Genomic DNA, 9,593 nt, shown 5'->3' with positions numbered 1-9,593 from the left:
AATCGGAACCCCATTCCCTCCCCCTCCCTTGGAAATGAAATCCCATTCCAATTGATTCTGATTCCTGTTTGAACCAAACAAATTATGGGAATATACCATTTTAATTCCAATTCTGAAGGATTTCAATTTTGATTCCAATTGTAAATCAAATGGACCCTTAATATATACATCTGTACATGTATATCTATATTATATTTATTCAAGCAAATATGAAATAAGTTGGGTTGATTAGATTGTGTTAACCAACTACCCAAGGCCTCAACCTTGACCCGACCTGAAGCTAGGTTAGGGTTCATATTTTTCAACCCTAACCCTAACGCAAAACATGCCTCTATTATGAATAGATCGACCAAATACTGATATATTACGCCTAATGGTATTTGGTCTCTATGTTGAGATGTGATCATGCAATTGAATGAATTCAGCCTCTAGGCAAGATAAGTAGAAAACTCAATGTGAGTGGATATATATTATATTGTATTAAGGGGTAGGTATGAGTATGGGCCGGTTTGGTTTGGTTTTATGGTAGAACCTAGAACGTATCCTATAGAGGTTGGTTCCAAGTTTTTGGTACTGGAGCTTATCTTGTGAAAATCGGTTCTAAGGTTGGTTCTGGCCTTGATGGTTCTAAGGTTGATTCCAGGGTCCTTCAAAAACTTGATTTTCAATAATGATAATATATGATTTAAAACTTATATTACCTTTATTGATTAAATTAAATAATTTAATATATAAATTATCATAATATATTAATATATGATTGAAAAAATTTCATTATAATTTAAATTTTGTAAACATTACATATTACATTATTTATTATACACATATCCACACACTTGCATTTACGTAAGTTTGGACTTAATATGGGTCATTTCTCAATTGAAATGGATACGTTTTGAAAGTGCAGGTAACTATTCCTTATTTTTTAGAATTAATATAATTATTCTATTGAAATAAAAGATAGATAAACATGTGTCTAACATAGAATGCATACTGAATACGGTATACCATATAAGCAGTGGTATTCTTTGGCACTTCAGCCCTCCAATTTAAGGGTGTTAATGGATCAATTTTGGATTGGATCCATACAAACCAAAATTATTTTGGATAGATTGGACAGACCAACAAGATATATTGAATTGGACCAATCCAGACTTAATGGTCCAAAGTATTTATTAGATTAAATTGGATCTTATCCATCTATGATAAATTTATATTGGATTAGGTTGGATTGGGCCAATATCTGACCCACTGATATAAAATAAGAAAATAGGTGTCAATGGACTGGATTTGGATAAAAAGTAAAAACCAATCTAAACAAAAACAAATTTGAACAGATTGTACGGTCCAGACATTCAATTGAACCGGCCCATTTATAATTGATTTACATTAGACTGGATCCAATTGGACCAAATCTAGTCCAATTGACACTCCTACTCCAATTGTTTATTGCATTTTGACAGCTGAGTTGTTTATTGTCTTTAAATTACTCTCTTTTCTACTTTTAAGATCCTGCCAGTTGTTGTTGTTGCTTTGCCTTCCACCCACCTGAGTGCATTTTAGTAAAGTGGGCCCCACCACAGAGATTCCACTCTGTTGGTGATAATTGCTCTGTTGTCTTCTACGTTTTTTATTCTTTTATTCTTTTTTTTTTTTTAAGCCAACTTTTAATGTCAAGCTCCACTTTAGAAAACTCAACTTTCAATATTTAAGGCAACACACTATCTTTATACAATAAGGCAAGGCACTCACCTTTTCATGTCTAGCTCCACTTTAGAACACTCAACTTTCAATTTTTTCCTACCATATATTTTTGTTATATCCATCACACTATATAAAGTAGATACCTGATTTGGTAGAGGATTTAATGTAGGAAAAAAATTAGGGATTTAAACCTCTTCTCATATTTCACATAAATACTAAAACATTCCCTCATTTTTCAAATTAGACTTAGGCCTCTCCTAGCTCTCACATTTATAAATAGTTATATTTGACGAAAAAAAGGGACTAATATTATATACCCCAAATTAAACTTGGGATTTGATTGGTTAATTTTTTTATAATTAATTTAAAGTGAGAAAACCCATTCAACATTTAGATTTGTAAAAACTTGACTGCCGTGGTGGAGCAAGAACTCTTGTATTACACCAACCTATTTCCATTGTGTAGACAATGATTGCATCAATGAGAATACTCAATTAATGTGTTTACCTCTTATGGAAAGGTTGCTGAACATTCATTTTTTGACATTTTTGAGGGAGGTGGAGAGTTGGGTGATGGATTCTTGCACTTTTTTTATCTAAATCTATACTGTATATAAAAGTGTGAATGTAGTGCGAAACTTTTTTTGGACTAAAACTACCCTTTATTTTTTTTGTTTCAAAAAGAGTATAAAATTCACTTTATTAGCTTTATTGGCTACTATAATGACTATATTTGTGTATTTAATCTATCTCTAATTGTAAGGGTTGAAAATGTAACTTCAGTTATTACTTTTCACCTTATTTAATCTCCTCTCATTAAGCCTTATACTTAAAGGTATTAACTCTCATTTTCTTTTATTAAATTCTATATTTAAGTTATTTTTCACCAATAAATGGTAGTAATTAGATCTATCTCATATTTTTAACAATACAAATTCATATATTCTAAAATTGGCTAAAAAAAACAAGAACATTCTTTATCCAAGTGGTGGCTAAGCAATTCAACCATTAGAATCAAATTGATAAACCTATGAAGTCATAATTAGGTAATAATTTTTTTAAAATAGAAATAAATATAAAAAATTATACACATTTATGATTCTTTTATTAATCAAATTAAAAAAATGTGTAACAAAAAGAATTATTTTTATTGATAATGAAAATGAAATGCATACTTTAGAACTGACCAAAAATGAAATTATTTTACTATTTGGCAAAGATTAAAAGTTCAACCTTTGGGTCAAATGTATTAACATTTAATGTCATAAATAAATAATAAAAATTAATAAAATATAAAAATACAAAAATAAAATTATATATAAATGTTGCAAAAAAATTCAGGCACATGTATAATATTAATTAATTATCATATTAAATAAAAAGTATGTGTGACATATTGAAATTAGTTTTACACAGAAATATAAAACAATTGTAGAAAAAAAATTGACCACGTCTATAATTCTATATTTACACTTCTATTAAAAATATAAATACGATTGTGGAATTTTCTTTTAACTAAAATCAATGTTTTAAAAATTGACCCAAAAACGGAATCGCTTTGGCTTCCGGTTTCCGAGTCAGCGGTTCAACCATCGCTACAATACTGCTTGCCCTCTTCTTACATCTCTCTCATCTCTCTAAATCTCTCTCAAATCCTAGATCATTTGATTCATTGGCGTATCCATATTTTAATATAAGATTGGTGTTTGATCTCTCATCTCTTGCATCAATTTTTCAATTTCTTTGTTGGAGTTGCAATTTTTTTTTGTTACAACTTAAAAAGAATCACATAAATGAGAAAACTCAAAATCAAAATAGAATAACTAAAAACCCTAACTAATTTTAGCCATAGGGAATAATCAAACAAGGTTTGAAAGCAACCCAAGAACCGTTAATTGGGTTGAACATTTTAACGGTTAAACTATTTAGATCAGCAATTCTCTGACCATTTCAACGTTTTTTTTTTTTTTTTGTAAAATAGTGGTTCAGGGCCAAAACAAAACTAGTGGCCTGACTAGTTCCCCGGCCAAAAAGGTTCGACCATTCGATCTGGTCAGAATTTTGAAATATTGACTAAAATATCATTTTTGAATTTAATCTCTATTTAATTGTAAGGTTTAAATTGTAAATTGAACTACTACTTTCACGTCATTCAATTCCCTATATTTAAATCTTACATTTTTTATAAATGAACAAAAGAAAAAATATCTATACTATATATAAAAGTGCGGATGCAGAGTGGAAGTTTTTTTAGACTAAAATTACCCTCTATTTCTTTGTTTGAATAAGGGTATGAAAGTCATTTTATTACAGATTTAATGCCAACTTTTGATGGCTACTAAAATGCCCATATTTGTTTATTTATTACATCTCTAATCGTAAGGGTTGAAAATATAACTTCAATTATTACATTCCACCTCATTTAATCCCCTTTCATTAAGCCTTATACTTGAAGGTATTAACTCTCATTTTCTCTTATTAAATCCTATATTTAAGCTATTTTTCACCAATAAATTTATTAATTAGATCTATGTCAATATTTTTAACAATATAAACCCATATATTTTAAAATTGTCTAAAAAACAAAAACATTCTTTATCCAAGTGATGGCTAAGCAATTCAACCATTCGAATCAAATTGATAAACCTATGAAGTCATAGTTAGGTAATAAAATTTTTAAAATAGAAATGAATATAGAAAATTACAAAAATGTAGAAACAACTAGACACATTTATGATACTTTTATTAATCAAATTAAAAAATAAGTGTAATAAAAAGGATTATTTTTATTAATAATGAAAATGAAATACATACTTTAGAACTAACCAAAAATAAAATTATTTTACTATTTGGCAAAGATCAATAGTTCAACTTTTGGGTCAAATGTATTAACATTTAATGTCATAAATAAATAATAAAAACTAATATAAAAATACAAAAATGAAAAAATACATAAATGTTGCAAAAAAAAAACATTCAAGCACATGTATAACATTAATTAATTAACATATTAAACAAAAAGTGAGTGTGACATAACGAAATTATTTTTACATAGAAATATAAAGAAAATATATAAAAAAAAATTGAACACATCTATAATTCTATATTTACACTACTATTAAAAATATAAATAAGATTGTGGAACTTTCTTTTGACTAAAATACTCATTTTTGAATTTAACCTCTATTTAATTGTGAGGTTTAAATTGTAAATTAAACTACTACTTTTCACCTCATTCAATTCCTTCATTTTAAATCATACATTTTTTGATAAATGAACAGAAAAAAAAACGCAAAAGGATAAAATATTATAAAAAGAAGAATCTAACCAAGCAAGTAGACCTATTAATGGTACTTGAAACTTCACAAATCACAACTCAATCTGATTATCATATATTTAGATGAGGTGTTTATGTAATCAGATTTAGATTTTGCATATGCATATGACTAATAATAAAAAGCAAAAAGCATATAAAACAAAAAATAAAAATACGTATTTATAGAGATTTTTGGATTCATTATTACTATCATTATCATCATCTAGAGTTACCACATGCAAAGCACATGCACACTTACTAGTTAACTAAAAAGTGGGTTTCTTCAATGGCAATTAACAATAGGTGATCTTAATTTCCTCACAAAAGGGTAAACAACTATTTTTCTGAACTTATTTTGTTAAATCTTCACTTGAAACTTTCTTCCATAAATTCTTTTTATTTGCTTTTTTTTTATTCTGTAGAAAGATATTGCAATTTTATGAAAAGAATTTTTTATTTTAACCATACATGCTACACTCTATCCATGATTGAATTAACACAAAAGTCAATCAAATAAAAAGAAAAAAGAGAAAAAACTTAAAAATAAATGAATTTGTTCAAGATTTCTTTTTCTATATAAGGATTTTTAAAAAACTAAGCAAAGAGATAATGATGGATAAAATTGGGATTTTTAAAAAACTTAGGTCCGTTTGGTTCGCAGTCAGAATCAGAATTGAAATTGAAATCGAAATCATTTAAAATCGGAATCATAATGGTTTATTCCCATAGTCTGTTTGGTTCAAACAAGAATGAAAATGAGAATTGGAATCAACAGGAATGAGATTTCATTCCCAAGGGAGGGGCAAGGAATGACCATTCCCTCAAATGGGGGAATGCCATTCCAACATTAATGGGAATGGGATTCCAATTCTGCTCAACCAAACAGTTGGAATTGGAATAGCCCATTCCGATTCCGATTCCAAACCCCTATTCTTGCGAACTAAATAGGGCCTTAAACCACATATGATGTCATGTTCTAATAGATATGGATGAAGAATTAAGGAATGGGAGGTTTTTGTTTGCTGATGTCATCCAAGAGGGAGGTCTAAGTCCAATTTAAAAAGTGATGGGATGTTTTAGTATTTAGGTGAAATATTAGGGGAGGTTTAAGTATTATACCCACACAAATATTTACATACAATGGACAACTTATCATTCTATCCCATCCAAATAAGGTCATTGCTCAGAGCCTGGATCTCTCGAAAGCAAAAACTGTAAGAGCACAACATCTAATTGCACATAATGAATATCTTTTGTATATGCATGTTAAATTCATGAGGAGATGTTACTTAATGTTGATCTCAACTATTTGAGGTATTGAAAAGTTCAGATCCACTCACTAATAGGCTACAGGCATGCATTGGGAACACATTCAAATGAATGAGAACAGAGTTATTCCCCATGTGTGGTTAGTGTCATGTGGGTAGCAAATCAAGAATGTTATTGATATTGATGAGAAGGTGGGCCGGATCCACATCTAGCCTTTACTTTTCTTTCTCATAAGAAGTTACTATGAGACTTGGGCCCACATTCTCATGCTTGTCAGCTGGAGATTTTACCATTACACCAGTGCACTTATCTATGTTATTTTGATATGTTTCTGAGGTAAATTAAACAATGACCTTCCATAAAATGTCATTATTAGATGGGGCATTTTGTCCCATTAGATACCTATAGGAAAGAGAAAACAAACATGGGATTGTCGGTCAATGGGAACCACAATCAGTTTAACAAACTTCCCCTCCATTTACCGAAAGACAAATGGCACCTAAAAGCAAACAAATTAAATAACTGAAATGTTAATTTGAAATAATGGAAAATAAAAATAAAAATAGAAATAAAATATGATAATACATACATTTTTTATTATTATCTATTCTTCTATGATTTTTATTTGCAATGTTACATTAGCAATGCTGGATTTCTGAAGTATGAACTGTGAATATTATTTGGTTTTGTTGCAAGGACTTGGTTGAATTTTTCTTTGACATGGATTCTTATATAGGTCTTGCAGCTTTGTACATTCTTTAGATCAGAATTTTTTTTCTTTGGAGAGTTAAGCCTGAACTAAGGGAATGTTGGAGACTAGTGGCAAGCTAGAAGCCTAGAACCTTTATCATTGAGAATTCGGATTTGGTCCTCACAAAATCGTCCTCAAACTTTTCTCACAGCCTTCTTCAGCTATACATTAGGAACATTTCTGTACTTGTATATATTTTTATTCACGGGGAGATATTCGCAATGCACAACTGAAAGGGACTGTAAGAACGATTCTTTGAGGACCAAATCTGATTTCTATCTTTGAAGACTTAAAAAGCATAAAAGAATTTCATTTTTCATAGAATGTCTCAAAGAACCTTCAACCCAAAAGCCTAAGTTGTTAGTTCAGGTCCCTGAATAGGTTTTTATTTTCTAACACGTCCCCTCACCCAAGAGCCTAATGAGGATAATGAGGATCAAACACTAGACCACTTAGTCAAATAAACTTTAATACCATTTCAAATAACCATTCAACCTAAAAGGTTAAGTTGTTAAGAGAGTCCCCTGAATAGGTTTTTATTCTCTAATAGAATGTGTTCTTTCTCATCGAACTTTTAAACTAAGAATCACTTTTACCCTAAAAGCAGTGTTTAGTTTGAAGGAAATAGGTATCCTTACCTTTTTCCTTCAAACCAAACACATACTAAAGGTTCAACATCCCTGCTTTCTTAATTTTGGCAGGTTCCACGCTTTAATGTAGGATAAGATTGAGAAGACTTTGCCTCCACACTATTTTATTTTTCTGATTCTTTTGGTAGTTTACATCTATATCCCTGCTCCCCATTTAATATTGTTGGAATTAATGCTATCTCTGCAATGAATGTCATGGTCAAATGTTTTTGTTAGAGAGAGATGGATTTGATAAACAAATCCAAACAGTGTTGTACTAGAGAATTATCTATTCTCCTGTTATTTTAACACACTTATCAAAAAGGAGATTTATTACAATGAGATGCGTTGCCTAGTCGGCCTTATAACTAGGCCCATTCCCGGAAGCCATTTACCTAATAAGTGAATTTACTATTAAGTTATATAATAATCGTTTTATCCATAAAATGCCATTCATTAATTAGAATGAGTAAATTTGTCCTATTATGTTTTGTCATCTTCCCATGGGGAAAAGTTATCTTACTGTACACTCTTAAAAAAAAACTTCAAAAGTACATTATAGTTAACAACAAAATTCTGAACTCCGTTGCAATTCTATACAATTCAAAATAATAAATATCTTCACCCTTAAACACTACTACCTGTCCGTGAATTAGCATCAAGTCTGATTTGGCACCTACCCCAACTATATGATGGGGCTAAGAATTCTTAGAGTGTGCTCAATAGTCATTCTCTCAAAGAATTTTACCATAAAACTCACAATTTATAAAAAAGTTGCCAATTTTATCCTCTTATTTTCCAGAAAACACAAAAAGGGCCTTGGTTGTTTTTGGCCACCTATTGATCTTTTATGATAATGATTGATTAGTTGTAAGTTTTTCTAATATTATATCTTTCTGTAATGATAGTCAAACCCAATAAATCCGAAATCTAGACATAGACATGGTATTACTAAAAGTACCCTTATGAATTTGATGAATATCACCTGATTAGTCACTTCGTTTGTTATACCAGTTCATTGGCTGTAAACTTTTCCTGTATCACGTCTTTCCGGTATGATAATTTAACCCTACATGAAACTATACGGTATCTGACCCAAACCATAAACACTTTCTATATTTGAAGCCTTGAGTGATGGACACGTTGGGATCTCAGGGTTTAACCCAAGGATTTTAAAACTGAACCGGAACTGGTCAGGGGTCTGGTTTATAGGTCGAATGGTCCAACCGTTCGAATTGAATAGATAGCCTATTCTGATAAAAAAAATTAAAAAAATAAAAAATGGTCAAAATCATTAGACGGTTTGAACAATTCGATTTCTCGGGTCAGCAGTTTATTGATCAAATCAATGGTTTTTGGCAAAATAACAGTTCTGAGTAAAGCGAAGCGGTTCCCTGTTCTCCGGTCCGACCGCCGGTCCGATCCGGTTTTGAAAACCATGATTTAACCGACGTGAGCGATCTCATCGTCACTCTCATAAAATACTGCTGGACTTCTTTGCAATTAGTCATTGTCTCAGGGGTTTCATTGCCAAATCCTTCATTGATGGTACGAGTTTTTAACTACCTCCGAAGTCCGAAGATAATGACCTCGTAATTATTACATGCACAGTACAACTGAGATCCACCATCGCCGCTAGACCATCACTTCTTTTCCTTACATACGTTTCATCACATTATCAATCTAGACCGTCCATTGCGATATATTCTTTCTTATCCTTAAAAACTGTACTCCTTTATATGATATATTCCTTCTGATCCAGACACTCGGATCACTTGACTGTGGTAAAAGGACACTTATCCCCCATTACAACGGTCGAGATTCGAGGATTTGGAAGATCAAGTGGGGATAGGGCCCACACAAGAACAACACCTGCAACGGATAAGGGCAATATAGCTGAAATCCGAGAGTTGAAGTTATCAACG

This window comes from Nelumbo nucifera, chromosome 2 (assembly GCF_055504915.1).
Source record: "Nelumbo nucifera cultivar China Antique chromosome 2, China Antique-T2T, whole genome shotgun sequence".
Lineage (NCBI taxonomy): Eukaryota > Viridiplantae > Streptophyta > Magnoliopsida > Proteales > Nelumbonaceae > Nelumbo > Nelumbo nucifera.
This window is presented reverse-complemented; position numbering follows the sequence as displayed.